Source organism: Megascapheus bottae, chromosome 25, assembly GCF_031878675.1.
Source record: "Megascapheus bottae isolate mThoBot1 chromosome 25, mThoBot2.hap1, whole genome shotgun sequence".
NCBI classification, from domain to species: domain Eukaryota; kingdom Metazoa; phylum Chordata; class Mammalia; order Rodentia; family Geomyidae; genus Megascapheus; species Megascapheus bottae.
The window spans coordinates 4,921,959-4,936,794 of record NC_143533.1 but is presented as its reverse complement, the minus strand read 5'-3'; the positions used below and the strand labels follow the sequence as shown (position 1 = coordinate 4,936,794).

The 14,836-nt window shown below is 46.8% G+C and overlaps 1 long non-coding RNA gene across 1 annotated transcript in view; it reads right to left on the bottom strand.

The window, feature by feature from the left end:
* The window catches only part of LOC150046237 (uncharacterized), a 56,419-nt gene extending 56,208 nt beyond the window's left edge, over positions 1-211 (bottom strand). The window contains exon 1 of the long non-coding RNA XR_016539652.1: positions 159-211. This is a non-coding gene — a long non-coding RNA (uncharacterized LOC150046237). The remainder of the gene's footprint in view (positions 1-158) is intronic.
* Positions 212-14,836: the final 14,625 nt, after the last annotated feature.

The following is a 14,836-nucleotide window of genomic DNA, read 5'->3' as shown; positions in this document are numbered from 1 at the left end:
CGCGTCCGCTCGTGCCCGGCGCCGCCGCAGTGCAGGACACGGAGGGCAGCGGCCCTGCTGGCCCCGGCCTAAGGCTCACCAGCGCCCCACCTGTGGGAAAGGCCTGCGGGGGAACTCTGACCCCAGGAACCCTGAGAGGCCTCCAGGCCGCCCCTCACCTCAGCCACCGCAGCCTCACAAGCTCAGGCGCTCCCTCCTGCCGCCCTCCAAGCCTCACCCAGCTCGCACGAGAACGAGAGTAGCAGGAAGCAGTGCGCAGGCCCAGGGCTGAGGGCCTCGTGCGTGTTCACGCGGTGCCGCGCCGCCGCGACGAGGCTCACGCATGCGCGGAGAGGCCACGCGGTCCCACAAACCTGCTGAGCGCGGGGGGAGGGGGGGTTGTGAGCGACCCGAGCGTCCGCGCCAGAGCTTCCGCCTGGCAGCCACCCTGCCAGTCTACCTGGGAACCTGCAGGGCCCAGAGGCCTTCTTCTTCCACGGCCGCGAACCGGGGCGTCGAAGGACAGGATGGAGGCTGGCAAATGAACCGTTTGAGTAGTTCCAAGGGCTTTCCCCAAATTCTTGCTTCCTGACTTTCCTGGCCTGCTGGGAAATAATGTCTTCTGTTGGTGTAGGGCTTCCCCTAGGCCAGGCATTGCAGTCTGTGGGAACCACATCCCATTTCATCCTCACCACCTCCCGGGTCATAGACAATGATCATTTCACATTGTGCAGATGGACAAGGTGCGTCTTCAGGAGGCGAGAGGACTTACTCCAGGTCTCATAGCCAGGGTGGGGCGGAACCAGCACTGTGAACCCAGGCCGGCCGGCCTGCCTGACTCCTGACTCCACAGCCCGTGCTACTACCACCTGTCTTGCCCGACATGCTGGATTGAGGCTGTGAATTCATCTGTTGTAGGTAGCATCCATTTTTCTCAGTGGTAAATAACACGACAGTTTTTTGTTTTTTGTTTTTAAATTCTAGAGTATACTTGCCGCCGGTGGCTCACACCTGTAGTCCAAGAGGCTGAGATCCGAGGGTCACGGTTTGAAGCCAGCCCAGGCAGGAAAATTTGTGAGGCTCTTTTCTCCAATTAATCACCAAAAAGCTAGAAGTAGGTGAGTAGCTCGAGTGGCATAGTGCTAGTCTTGTGCACAAAAGCTCAGGGACAGCACCCATGCCCCAAGTTCAAGTCCCAGGACCAACACACACACACACACACACACACACACACACACACAAACTATCAGTGATTGAGATGACATGGAAATTCAGTGCTTAAGGCTGGTGTTTCTTCTGCCTGAGCCCAGAAGTTCCTGGGATGATCTCTTGTGGAACCTCTCTAGAATGACATTAATGAAGGAAGCACCAGTCCAAAGCCAAATCCTGTGTGGATACTATGTGGAGTCCAAGGAAGATGGCCTCTTTACTATTTCCTTTACTACTGGTTGCTTAGGAGGTTCAAGTAACAAAGAATTATTATTAATGCTTCAAAATTCCCAGGTATTCATATTCAGGACTTAGGAATGAAAAAGTGGAATTGTTGAAAATTCCAGAAATTGTTATTCTTTATTTTTCATAACTTTCTGAGCTCAACACACACACACACACACACACACACACACACACACACACGAGCACACAACTAAGCTGTAGAAATATTTGAAAACCTGAGCTGGGAATAAGTAGCTCACACTTGTAATCATAGTTACTCTGGAGGCTAAAATCTGAGGATTGAGGTTTGAAGCTGGCCTGGACAGAAAAAACTCTAGATTCTTATCTCTAATTAATCAGCAAAATGCTGGGTAGAGCATCAGCTGTGAATGAAAAAGTTAAGTGAGAGCTTGAGGCATTAATTCCAAAACATACATACATACATACATACAACAACAACTGGAAAATGGCAGCAAATATTATTTGGTAGTATTTAAATTAACAAAATGTTTAAATATCCAACTAGATTAACAGCAGTACACATAAGTTGAAATTGCTAAAATAGCAATTTACCAATATAGGATTTTTTGGTTTTGTTGTTTTTATGTTTTTGGTGGTACTGGAGTTTGAACTCAGGACTTTGTCCTTGCTAGGTCATGCCAGCCCAAACTTGACTTGTTTTCAAAATACGTTGTTTCTCAGAAAATCAATCATCAGATTTGTATATAAAAGATAATGGTGGGCCAGGAGTTTGGCCTAGTGTTAGAGTGCTTGCCTAGCATGCCCGAAGACCCAGGTTCGATTCCTCGGTACCACATACTTAGAAAAAGCTGGAAGTGGTGCTAAGGCTCAAGTGGTAGAGCTCTAGCCTTGAGAAAAATCCAAGGACAGTGCTCAGGCCCTGAGCTCAAGCCCAGGACTGGCAAAAAAAAAAAGAAAAAAAGATAATGGTGTAACCATACTCATATTTATTTTATTTGTGAATGTGACTCTGTCAACAACAGGCAGGGCCACAGACACAATTTTAACATGTCAAGAACAAGTTTAACATGTCAGGAGCTACAAAAAGACTGGCCTCCTGTCCCAAGTTCCAGAAATGTCTACCGTAACTTCAGATTCTGTCAGCTTTTTCTTGTCTTCCTTTTGGTTTGATTGATATCAGTGTACTCCTTCAAAATGAGAATTCCTATATGTTAGCATAAATTCTCAAAGGAAAATTGTAGTACTTTCCGGCCCTCATACTCACACTCAGCTCTTGCTCAGGGCTGGCACTCTACCACTTAAGTCACGACTCAACTTCGATTTTTGCTGACTAATAGAAGATAAGAATCTCATAGGCTTTTTTAAAATCCAGGCTGTCCTTGAACTGCAGTCTTCAGATCTTGGCCTCTTGAATCACTAGCATTACAAGTGTGAACCATCAGCACTTGGCCTTCACTGATTGTTTTTTGACATTTAAAAAAAAAGAAAAGAAAAACAACTCTTATTTCCCAACAACAGAAGAAATGGCTTCGTAGGAACACTATTCTGTGTTGTCCTAACGTCTTTTAGTAGTGTATCCTCTAGCTCAGTCACGGAAGCTTGTCACAGGCATGGAGCCAGACAGTCCAAGGATGGAACCCAGGCTTTGCCAGGTTCTGGTTGTGAGACCTTGGGAGCCTCAATTTACCTCTCTGCGCTTTGATTTAATGAGTAGAATAATGTCTAGAAAATAATATGCTTGCTTTGTGAAGTGATATTGTGTGGCTTTGGAGTCAGTCCAAGACTCAACTCCTAGCTTCATTACGTACTACCTCTAACTTGGAACCAATTCTAATCAGTCCACTTTTCTCTTCTGTAACATGAGGACACGTAAGTCCTCATTTTGGTTGGGGTGGGTTTAAACGGGACCACATATGAAAATGCTGGACACAGACACCGCACGGTGTGTTGTGAATGCTAAATGCTTGATGAATGTGAGCCATTGCGGTCACGACCTGCTGTGTCTGCCTCACAGGGCAGGTATGAGGATGATGGGGCAGGTGTGGGGGGTGGTGCTGGGGGGTGCTTTCTAAATGGTACCTCTTCAGAGATGGAATGGTCAGAAATTGTGGGCAGACATTAGTAGACTCCTCAAGTAGGGCACCTGGGAATACTTCCGTTCATAGAAGGTCACTGAGGAGATGCCACCACGATGGCATCTGGGAAAAGGCATACAGAGTGCTCTTAGCTGATAGTCAATTCCAACTAAGTAGCTCAACGCCAATGGAAACAGATAACTGATTTTCAAAAGTAAGCATTGGGAAATTGATGATACGTGGAAACTACCCACTGCGTATGTAGGGGGTTTTGGTTGTTTTGATTATTTGTTTTCTGGTGCTGGTATTGGGGCTTGAATTCAGGGCCTGGGCACTGTCTCTGAGCTTTTGCGCCCAGCACTAGCACTCTACCACTTGAGCCGCAGCTCCACTTCCAGCGTGTGTGTGTGTGTGTGTGTGTGTGTGTGTGTGTTTAATATGAGATAAGAATCTCATGGTCTTTCCTGCCAAAAAGACCATGGCTGGCTTCAAACCATGATCCTCAGATCTCAGCCTCCTGAGTAGCCAGGATTACAGGCGTGACCACCAGAGCCCATGTGTATTTGTTATTTTTCATAGGAATCACATCATAGGAAGGGGACATGACAAAAAGCGGTGAGGGAATTCTGATGCTTATCTGAAACTGTTGCTAATGATAAGCTGGACTGAGGAACTATCCCTTGAGCAGGGAACATGTTCTATTGTGATTTATCTGCACATGTGTTGTTCTTCGTACACAAGATGTGGGCCAAGCTTGGCTCAAAAAGCCTTCCCGAGATGACTTTACATGTTCTTGACAACAGCCTCCTGAAGTCAGTCCTGGCACTGTTCCCAGTTTGCAGAAGAGGGCTGACGTCTGGGAAAGTTAAAGCCAGTGTCCAAAGTCACAAGTCTTCTATGATGTCAACTCCAAATTAGACAGTCCAAGCCTTCCACCTACACAGTCGCCTCAACCCACCATCAGCAGACTGCTGATCTCATTCAAGGATGAAGAAAACCCAAAAGTATAAGGTTGGAATGCCCAAGTGTCCTCTTTTTTTTTTTTTTCTTCAACAAATCTCTCTCCTGACATTACCCCTGTTTCTCTGGATGCATCTTTGCTGCTTTTTTTCTGGCTAGTCCTTGAGTCAGGGCCCTCAGGGACCATCACTGGATATCTCTTTGTGTGTCACTGTCTCTCTTTTTGGGGGGACAGGGCCCAGGTGCTGTTTTGCTCAAGGCTGGAGCTCTACTTCCAACTCCACTTCCAGCCCTTTTGCTGGTTACTTGGAGATAAGAGCCTCACAGCTTTCCAGGCAGCTTTGAACTGCTATCCTCAGATCTCAGCTTCCTGAGCTAGGCATGAGCTAGGAACTCTTGGTGCCCAGTGCTTGCCAGTTCAGTCTCTCTCTCTCTCTCCCTCTCCTTCTCCCTCTCCCCCTCCCCCCACCTCTCTCTCTGTCTCTCCCTCCCCTCCCTCCCTTCCTCCCCTCCCTCTGTAAATGATGAAAAATCTTTATACCAACAACTTTAGCTCCTGTCCACTTCTCATCCATACCAGACTGCCCCTCAACTAGCACCTTCTTGACCTCTCCTCTCAAAGTTTTCTGGGTTCCTATCTTAGGATCTTTCCCTCAACCCACTTCTCCTGAGTTCCCCCTTCTCCTTATCATGACCTCCCAGTTTCAAATATTTGTGGAAGTTGGGCAATCCAGGACACCTTCCAAGAAGAAGCCTCTGGAATTCATTCTTGGGGTGAGGGATGGACTGCAGGGTATGTTCTGGCAATGAACTTAAGAGAATCAGATTCATTCTTTATTCAGAAAACTGTCTCCTGACTGCCCAAAGATGAAGTCTGCCTGAGTAGCAGGTGTGGAAGATGCATTCATAAGCAAAACAGGAGCTCCGGTTTTGGGGTGGGGGGAGCTCCAAGGCAATCCTTTCTCAAATACACACTTATACACTGACCTGTGTTGTGAAGAAAACATTCCATGGCTACAGATGTCTAAACTGGGGAGGCAAGAAAGTGAGAATACTGTTCCTGAGATCCCATTAGAGGCACGGGAATTCAGTATAAAGGCAGCAGTAGGGACAGGAAGGCCCACAAGTGGGAAAGAGCTTGGTGCATTGGAAAAATGGCTGTTGTAGTCTGTGCCACAGAAGCTGAGCATTATGGGAACTAGTTAATGGGAATGGTCTTGTGAACCTGGTAAGGAATTTAGGATTTCTTTTCTGGTTTAACTTCATTTAGAAATCATTTCCAAATTACAGAAAAGTCGAGAGAATGGTACAAAAGGGCATCCAGTTTTCCTTCACTCTAAATTCTCTATTGTTAATATTTGACCCCCTGTGAGCCCCCTTGTCTCTCTCTTTCTCCTCTCTCTCTCTCTCTAACATATATACCTTTTATTCTAAACAATTTGAGGCTATGTTGCATACATCATGTTCCTAACTACAGTGTATATTTCCTCTCATAATACCTTGTTCACTTCACTGAGGTTAACCTTGATACAGTATGGCAGCTAATTTGTTGGTGGTCTCTTTACTGTCTTTCCTGTAGCATTTTCTGCATTAGTACAGGGTCAAGCTAGGAATGATGTGTCGCATAATGTTATTTCTCTTCAGTGTCTTTTTCTCTGGAGTAGTTAGCTTTTCTCTGTCTTTTATGATGCTGACTTACTGAAGAGTGCAGTCTTCCCCTTTATTTTAATAGAACGATTCTCCTACCCAGCTTGTCTGTTGTTGTCTTTTTTTCCATTAATGTATTACATAGGGGTTATGAATTCAGTACTGGATGACTATATAAGTGACACTGTATCTTGCTCAGAGTAGCATCTGCAGGTACACAATGTCTATCTCTCTGATGATTTAAATTTTCACTACCCAGGGCCTGGGAGCACAGCCTAGTGGTAGAGTTCTGGCCTAGCATGCACAAAACCCTGGATTTGATTCTTCAGTACCACATATACAGAAAAAGCTGGAAGTGGTGCTGTGGCTCAAGTGGTAGAGTGCTAGCCTTGAGAAAGCCCAAGGACAGTGCACAGACCCTGAGTTTAAGCCCCAGGACTGGCAAATAAATAATAAATTTTCATCACCCAGTCAAGGTGTGGTGCAATTTTTATATTGATTCTATTTTTCGCTTATAACCAGTAAGCAATCTATGGAGTGATACTTTATGACCATGAAAATATCCAACTCTGAATCAACAGTTAAATAAAGAGATATACACCTTCTAATAAGTCTTCTAAATAAGTGATATATCATGATGGTAATAAAATACAAATTCAGCCAGCACCTATAATCCTAGCTACCCAGGAGGTTGAGATCTGAGAATCCTGGTTCAAAGCTAGCGTGGACAGACAAATCTGAGAGACTCTTATCTGCAATTAGCAAAAAGCCAGAAGTAGAAGTGTTATTCAAGGGCCTGGAGTTTTGGCCTAGTGGTAGAGTGCTTGCCTAGCATGCACAAAGACCAGGGTTCGATTCCTCGGTACCACATATGTAGCAAAAAGCCAGAAGTGGTAGAGCTCTAGTCTTGAGACAGTGATCCAGGGACAGTGCTCAGGCCCTGAGCCCAAGCCCAGGACTGGCAAAAAAAAAAAAAATTCAGCTGTAACATTCCCTCCACATTTGTTAATCAACATTTTAACACTCTGCTCGTATATTTATTGTCAGTAGAAACCTTGAATTTATATTGTTCTGATAATTTTATTATAAGTTATTAACTTCACTTCTGTGTTTAAATTGTCCTAAATTTAGTCAATGGAAATCCCTTAAGACTCCAGTAATGAAGAAAAAAACAAACAAGAAAACTAGAAAGCTGAGTTTCCTCCCAATTTCAATGGAGCAGCATGATTCAATTTGGAAGACCCCACACACATGCTGTTATGTGAGGATGCACTAGAGATAGTGGAGTGAGGAGCAGAAGGATAGACTGGGACTTCTTGGGGTGCTCACTGTGTGGACATATGTCAGAGACAGCAATAGGTCTGTATGGATCCCCTGGAGCCTGGAATGTCAGGCCAAATCCTGAGCACCCATGGGGAAACCACTGAGGATCTCCAATCTCAACCAATAGCTGGATATAATGGGATCCACCTGCCATTCCATTAAATAGGTGGATTGCAATCCACACATAAGAATACACTTAAGACACTATTTGAATAACTCCATTAATAAAGGGACTGGGAATTTGGCCTAGTGGTAGAGTGCTTGCCTAACATGCATGAAGACCCAAGTTCAATTCCTCAGTACCACATATACAGAAAATAAGCCAGAATTGATGCTGTGGTGGTAGAGCCCTAGCCTTGAAAAAGCCCAAGGGCAGTGCCCAGGCCCTGAGTTTAAGCCCCAGGACTGGCATAATAATAGTAATAATAGTAATAATAATAATAATAATAATAATAATGATGTCTTTTTTCCTCTTGTGAGAAAATAAACTCCAAGAAGACAGGGTCTATTTTGTTCACTGAATCCCATTCCTCAGTGTCGAGCATGTAGGCATTTAATAAAGATTACCATAGGAATCTTCCACTTTCTCCTCCCCCTATCTCTATACCAACCACAGCCAGGTTTGTGCTCAACTTCTTGAAACTATCTTCCAAGCTCACCACTCTCAATGCCACCAACCAAATTGCCACCCCTTTTTTTGTTTGTTTTTGTTTTTGTGCTAGTACTGGGGCTTGAACCCAAGGCCTGCGCACCATCCTGAGCTATATATATATATATATATTTTTTTTTTCTCAAGGCTGGCTAGACCTTCACCACTTGCACCCCAGCTCCACTTCCTGCTTGTTATGTCCAGTGTGGGACTACAGGCACACACAAGTTAATCGGCCCCAGCTCTGAAATTATTTCTTTTTAAGTTTGTTTTCCTGAGAATCCCAATATGTCACCCAACCTGGTGTCCAACTCATAGTCCCCTGCCTGCCTTTGCCCCGTAAGTGCTGGGATTACCTATGCCCATCCTGTCCTTCGTGTATCCCGAGGAAGCAAGGCCTCGGTAAAGAAGCTACCTCTAGGAATGGCTCGGACCCTGCCGCTGAGATAAAGAGAGGGGTGGGCACTCTTTCGCCCCGCCTCCAGCAGAGGATGGCCTTTGATTGGCTCCGTGCTGTGAGGCCACGCCCCCACCGTAGGCCTGCCGTCGCTAACGATTGGTTACCGAGGTTCCCAGGAGCCAGGCTGGGCGGGGCAGGTGAGGGTGCCTAGCTTCGTGACGGTTCCCGATGGCGCGGGGAACGCAGTGCCCTAGGGATCCGGTCGGCCCCGCGCCAGGAGAGGCACGTTGGCGACCCTTCAAGGCAGCAGTAGGAACCCGGAGGTCTGGGTCCGGATCCAGCAAATCCCTAGAAATCATGACCTCTCATTTAAGGCTGTTATGCAGGATTAGACTCTCCAGGTGATATCCTCGGAGCTTGCTCGGGCTGACAGGACTGACTCTTCCTGCAGGTGCTCGGGCTTCTCTGGACACTTGTAAATAAATAGGTTTGGAGAAGCGCAGATCCAGCCCTGGCTCTGGCCCTCACTGGCTGCATGGCCTTGGGCCGTCCTATTTGCTGAGCTTGTTTTCTCATCTTACTGGGAATGGAATGGACTAGATGTTCTCTTTCCTGTGTAGCTGTGAGACAGTCTTGATAAGGTGTGTAAAGTTTCTTTGTGAACACTTATCATTACATAAATTGTCAGTAATTCACACCGCTATCTTTCTCAGCCATTGTACTTTCAGTACCCAGAAGTTCCAGAGAAGGAAGATAAAGTCTAAGCTAGCAAATAAATTCGGGAGTGTCAACAGATACCTGAAAGATCTGGAGATGTTGCTGGAGAGGATAATGAGTGGCCCCTGTCCTTGACACTCCTTGTCAGTTAACCACCAAAAAGTTGGAAATGGAACTGTGGCTCAAGTGGTAAAGTGCCAGTCTTGAGTTAAAAAAGCTAAAGGATAGTGTCTAGGACCTTAGTTCAAGTCCCAGTCCGAGCTAAATAAATTAACAAGTTAATTAAATGAATAGGAAGCAGTCTATGAAAATACCAGCAAACATTCTAACTCCACTTTCATCTACTTAGGGTTCTTGGTTTTTTTGTTGTTGTTGTTGGTCGTGTGGGCAACAGGGCCTGGTCACTGAGCTTCTTTGTTCAAGACTAATGCCCTACCATTTTGAGCCACAGCATGACTTCTGATTTTCTGATGGCTGATTGGAAATCAGAGTCTCATGGATTTTCCTGCCTGGGCTTATTTCAGCCTCCTGAGTAGCTAGGATTATAGGCATGAGCTGCCACCACCCAGCTTACTTAGAGTTTCTATCCTGCAGATGTTCCGGGTACAATACAAAGTAAAAATAGAGCAATTAAAAAAAAAAAAGACGCTGTCTCCTTCATTTGCTTTTCCTTTCTGTCTCCCTTGTCCTTTCAAGAAGGGATATTTCTTCTCCTCCCCCGCATTGGAAATACAGGGGCTTGATCTCAGGTCCTCATACTGGGTTGGCTTGCTTATTTCACTGACTCTCTACTACTTAGAGATTTTTTTTTCTGGTTATTTTGGAAATGGTGTCTAGTGCACATTTTTGCCTATGCTGTCCCTGAATCTCCATACTCTGGAACCCAGTCTCCTGAATAGCTGGGATTTCAGGTGTGAGCTACCAGTGTTTAGCAAGAACTTCTGGATTTCTTTCTTTCCTTTTCTTTTCTTTTTTCTTTATCTTTTTTTTTTTTTTTTTTTTGCCAGCCCTGGGGCTTGAACTCAGGGCCTAACCACTGTCCTTGAGGCTTTTTCAAGGCCAGGGCCCTACCATTTGAGTCACAGCACCACTTCTGTCTTTTCCTATGTATGTGGTACTAAGAAATCGAATCTGGGTCTTCGTGCATGCTAGATAAGAACTCTACCACTAGGCCAAACTCCCAGCCCAAGAACTTCTGAACTTCTAATGTCCCAAAGCCACCTTCATAACCATTTTTAGTGGTGACTCTCTTCCTTTCCAAAAATCAAAACTGGAAACTGGTTGCATACCCGTAATCCCAGCTATTTAGAAGGTATAGGTATAGGGAGGGCATCACGGTCTGAAATTGGACACAGGCAAAAATGTGAGGGCCTTTATGGAAAATATGTAGAACAGAGGAGCTAGGGGAATTATTTAAGTCATGTGTGCCTGTAAGGCTTGAAAGCCTTAAGTTCAAACCCCAATATCAAACCTCCCCTTCAAAAAAAAGAAAAAAAAAAGACATTTATAGCCCCAAACATGTCATTTATACAAATTTTCAAACTAGAGAAATGTGCCTAGGACTGAGGGTAGGGGCAAAAAGTAACAACTAGGCCAGGAGTTTGGCCTAGTGGTAGAGTGCTTGCCTAGCATGCACTAAGACCCGGGTTCGATTCCTTGGTACCACATACATAGAAAAAAGCCGGAAGTGGTGCTGAGGCCCAAGTGGTAGAGCTCTAGCCTTGAGAAAGTCCAAGGACAGGGCTCAGGCCCTGAGCTCAAGCCCAGGACTGGCAAAAAAAAAAAGTAACAACTAATAATAATTTTATTTTTAGGTTGATGAAAATGTTCTAAGCCAGATTGTGGTAATGGTGAATTTATTAAAATTTTGCAATTCAATGACTGCTTTAAGTAGATGATATGTAGAGTATGTATAGTTCGTACACTAAATCTCAAGTTTTTATATCATATGCATTGTCTGAGCTGGGTGCTGGAATTACATGTAGAAGCCATTGGCACCTGGTCAGATTTGGTGTCAGATTCACATTGGCAAAATTGCATCATATTTTTAGGATCTTTGTACATAACATCATGAAATGTTGATATTTTAAGGGATTTTGTGAGACAAAATGTGCCAATTGAGGCTAATATGGCTCAGGTGATAGAACTCTTCCCTAGAGAGCTCAAGGGAAAGAACTGGGGGGGGGGGAAGGAGCATGATCTAGTGGAATAGTGCTTGTCTAGCATGCAGGAAGCCCTGGGTTCGATTCCTCAGTATATATACAGAAAAGCTGAAAGTGGTACTGTAGTACAAGTGGTGAAGCACCTTGAGAAAGCCCAAGGTTAGTGCCCAAGCCCTGAATTCAAGCCCCAGGACTGGCATTAAAAAAAAAAAAAGAACAAAAAAAGAAAGAACTGGTCAGTCTTTAGGACACAATAGGAGCTCAATAAAGACATTCTCAGGTGTCAGCTTCCTGATTACCAACATCTCTTGTTCTCCTTCAGTGTTTTAAAAGGAGAAGAGTACTAAACACAAGGGCCCTGGGCCCAGCCTGTGTGGATTTGAACCTTCCACTATCTGTTTTTCTTTCCTTTTCTTTTTGTTGGTCATGGGTCTTGAACTCAGCCTGGATGCTGTCCCTGAGCTCTCCAGATCAAGGCTACCCCCCTACCCCTGGACCTGGGCATTGTCTCTGAGCTCTTCAGCTCAAGGCTACCTCCCTACCCTTTGAGCCTCAGCTCCAATTCCCATTTTCTGGAGGTTAATTGGAGATAAGAGTCTCAAGTCCTTTTGTGCCTGGGCTGGCTTTGAACCTTGATCCTCAGATCTCAGCCTCTTGAGTAGCTAGGATTAGAGGCATGAGCCACCACACCCGGCTCACTGGTTTTCTGTGACCTGCAATGAACAGCCAAGGTGCATGGCAGTGGTTAAGAAGAGGAGGGAGGCCATAGGTGGGAGGCCTTCTGGCAAGAGCTTGACCAGGCCTCATTGCCTGTCAACCGCTGCTGTTCTGGAATTTGGAATTCAGAATCAGAACCAGGTTTTCACTCACAAGGTCACACAAAGTCAGTTGAGTCCTAGATGAACCTTCCTTAAGTGAATCTTAAACAGCCCCTCTACGCTGAGAGATCTGTGAAGTGCTCCCAGCTTTCAGGACACAGTAAGGCCTTTTCTCTCTTTCCTGGTACTAAGAAACTTTGAAGAAGGGATGCTTCTAACAATGGGACTGGAGTTGGGTACCTGTGACTTGTCTGCTATGTACCAGGCACTATGCCCCACAACTGCTGGGGCAGACAATCTAACTAGGGGATAAGACACGGGTCTAACTCTATAGTTCACCCAGATAATAGTTATGTACTGATCACTTGCTATCTCCAAGACATTTATTATGTTACATTAATTATCTGTAAGACTTTGATTTAGGCTCAGGCATAGGAGCTAGGCATGGTGGTACATGCCTCTCATCCCAGCACTGACAGGAGAGGATCAAGAGTTCCAGGCTGGCTGGGTGCAGGTGGCTCACGCCTGTAATCATAGCTACACAAGTGGCTGAGATTTGAGGCATTTTGAAGCTAGTCTGGGAAAATCTATCTTATCTCCAATTAATCACCAGAAGACTGGAAGTAGATCTTTGGCTCAAACTGGCAAAGTGATAGCCTTGAGCAGAAAAACTCAGTGACAGGGTTCGGGCCCCGAGTTCAAGCCCCACAGTCAACAACAACAACAAAAAGAATTCTAGGTGTTGGTGATTCAACACATTTAATCCTAGCCACTCAGGAGGCTGAGATCTGGGGGTCCTAATTTGAAGCTAGGGTGGATAGAAAAATCTGGGAGACTCCTATTTCCAATTAACCTCCAGAATGTAGGAAGTAGGGATATGGCTCGATTGATTGATAGAGCAGTAACCTTGAACTGAGAAAGCTAAGGAACGCCCAGGGCCCTGAGTTCAATCTCATGTACCAGTACAATAAAAAGAAACAGAGAATGAAAGAAAAAGAAAGGGAACGGTAGGAAGGAAAGAAATAGACTTGATTTCTGTAGTGGAGTCTGAAGAAGGACATGAAGTAGAGGGATGGCAGCCAGACAAGGCAAGCTTGAGCAATGACAGAGATTCATGTGGTGAAGTTGCTATGGTGGCAGTAAAACCGGAAAGACAGGTTGGATCCAAAAATAGGCAGACTAAAAGGAGGGGGGACATGGCTCCAGTGCTTGCCTAGCCCTGTGTAAGGCTCCAGTTCAAACTCCACACACACACACACACACACACACACACACACACACACACACACACACACACACACACAGAGTAGGGAATCCAGGCAAATAATAGCAGGCCAGGAAAATGCCTGAGGTTCAGGTAGGTGTAGATGTGGATAATCCTGGCTGCTTAGTAGGCTTGAGATATAAGGATCCCAGTTTGAAGCCAGCCTGGGCAGAGATTAAGTCTTGAAAGACTTATTTCCAACACACACACACACACACACACACTGGAGAAAAGAAACAGAAGTAGAGGTGTAGCTCTACTTAAGCAAGAAAAAAAAAAAAAAGCTAAGCAAGAGCGCGAGGCCCTGAGTTCAAGCCCCAGCCCCCCCCCCCTCGGCCAGGTGCAGACACACCACAGGTGCCTGGCTGAAGTTCCAGTTTGGCGGGGATTCTCACCCGGCCGCTGGGCACGGAGCCTCAGGCCGGTGATCCGTGCAGAAGTTGGGTTACCAATGGGCCAGCGGATTTCCTGGTGTCAGGCTTGACACCTCCTTCACGCGGGAGGGGAAGGGAACGAGCCCGGGACTTTACCGGTGCACAGGTGAGCAGCCGAGGCCACGCCCACGGGTGCCACGCCCACCGAGGTCACGCCCACCGAGGCCACGCCCGCCTCGCCCGCAGAACTCCGCCACACCCGCGTGCCCCGCCGGGGCGGGAGCGGGCTGCGGGCCGGGCTGGGCGGCGAGGCGGCCGGCCCCGGTGAGGGTGGGGGGGGAGCCCCACCCCTCCGCCCGAGCCCCAGGCCCGCCCTCGGCCGCCCGGGCCCGGCCCCCGCCCCGCGGGGAGCGCGCGCCGCCGCCCGGACGCTCTAGGAGCCCGGGCCGTCTCAGTGGGAATAACCCCTTCGGCTCCGGGGGGCTGCGGCTGTCTCCCGAGCCCCGCCCCCAGGGGCCCCCAGGGTGCTTCTGCTTTGGGGTCTGGGATCGAGCTCCGTCCTGACTGAGCTCCTTGGACAAGTTATTTCACCTCTCTCACCCTACCGTTAGGCCACCTGGGATTGTTGAAAGAACGCAAGGAATGGATGCGCAGGAAGCATGGGCAAGAGGATCTGGAACGGAAGAAGTGTGCGGGCATGGTGGGTGGGGCTGTCAGCCCAGCATTCGGGAGGGGGAGGCAGTCGATCTCCCAGGCCATTTCTGTATCCACTACTCGGAGTCTTTCTGGCTGCCTCCACTACAGCGTTTAACAATACTAAAGGTCGTCAGAGTAGACGGAGTGGGGGACAGGAGTGGGGGAGAGGTGGGAGCGGTGTCTCACTCCAGACCTTTTGGTCACGAAGCTCTTCTGCCTGATTCGAACTTGGAACTAGCAGGAATACTGTGTGCCTGAGAAACAGCCTGGTCTTTCCCAGGATGCCCACTGGGAGTGGTGTGTCAATCTCTTCCCTGCATGCTCATCCGATGGGCACAGCAGGGTGGGGTGCATGC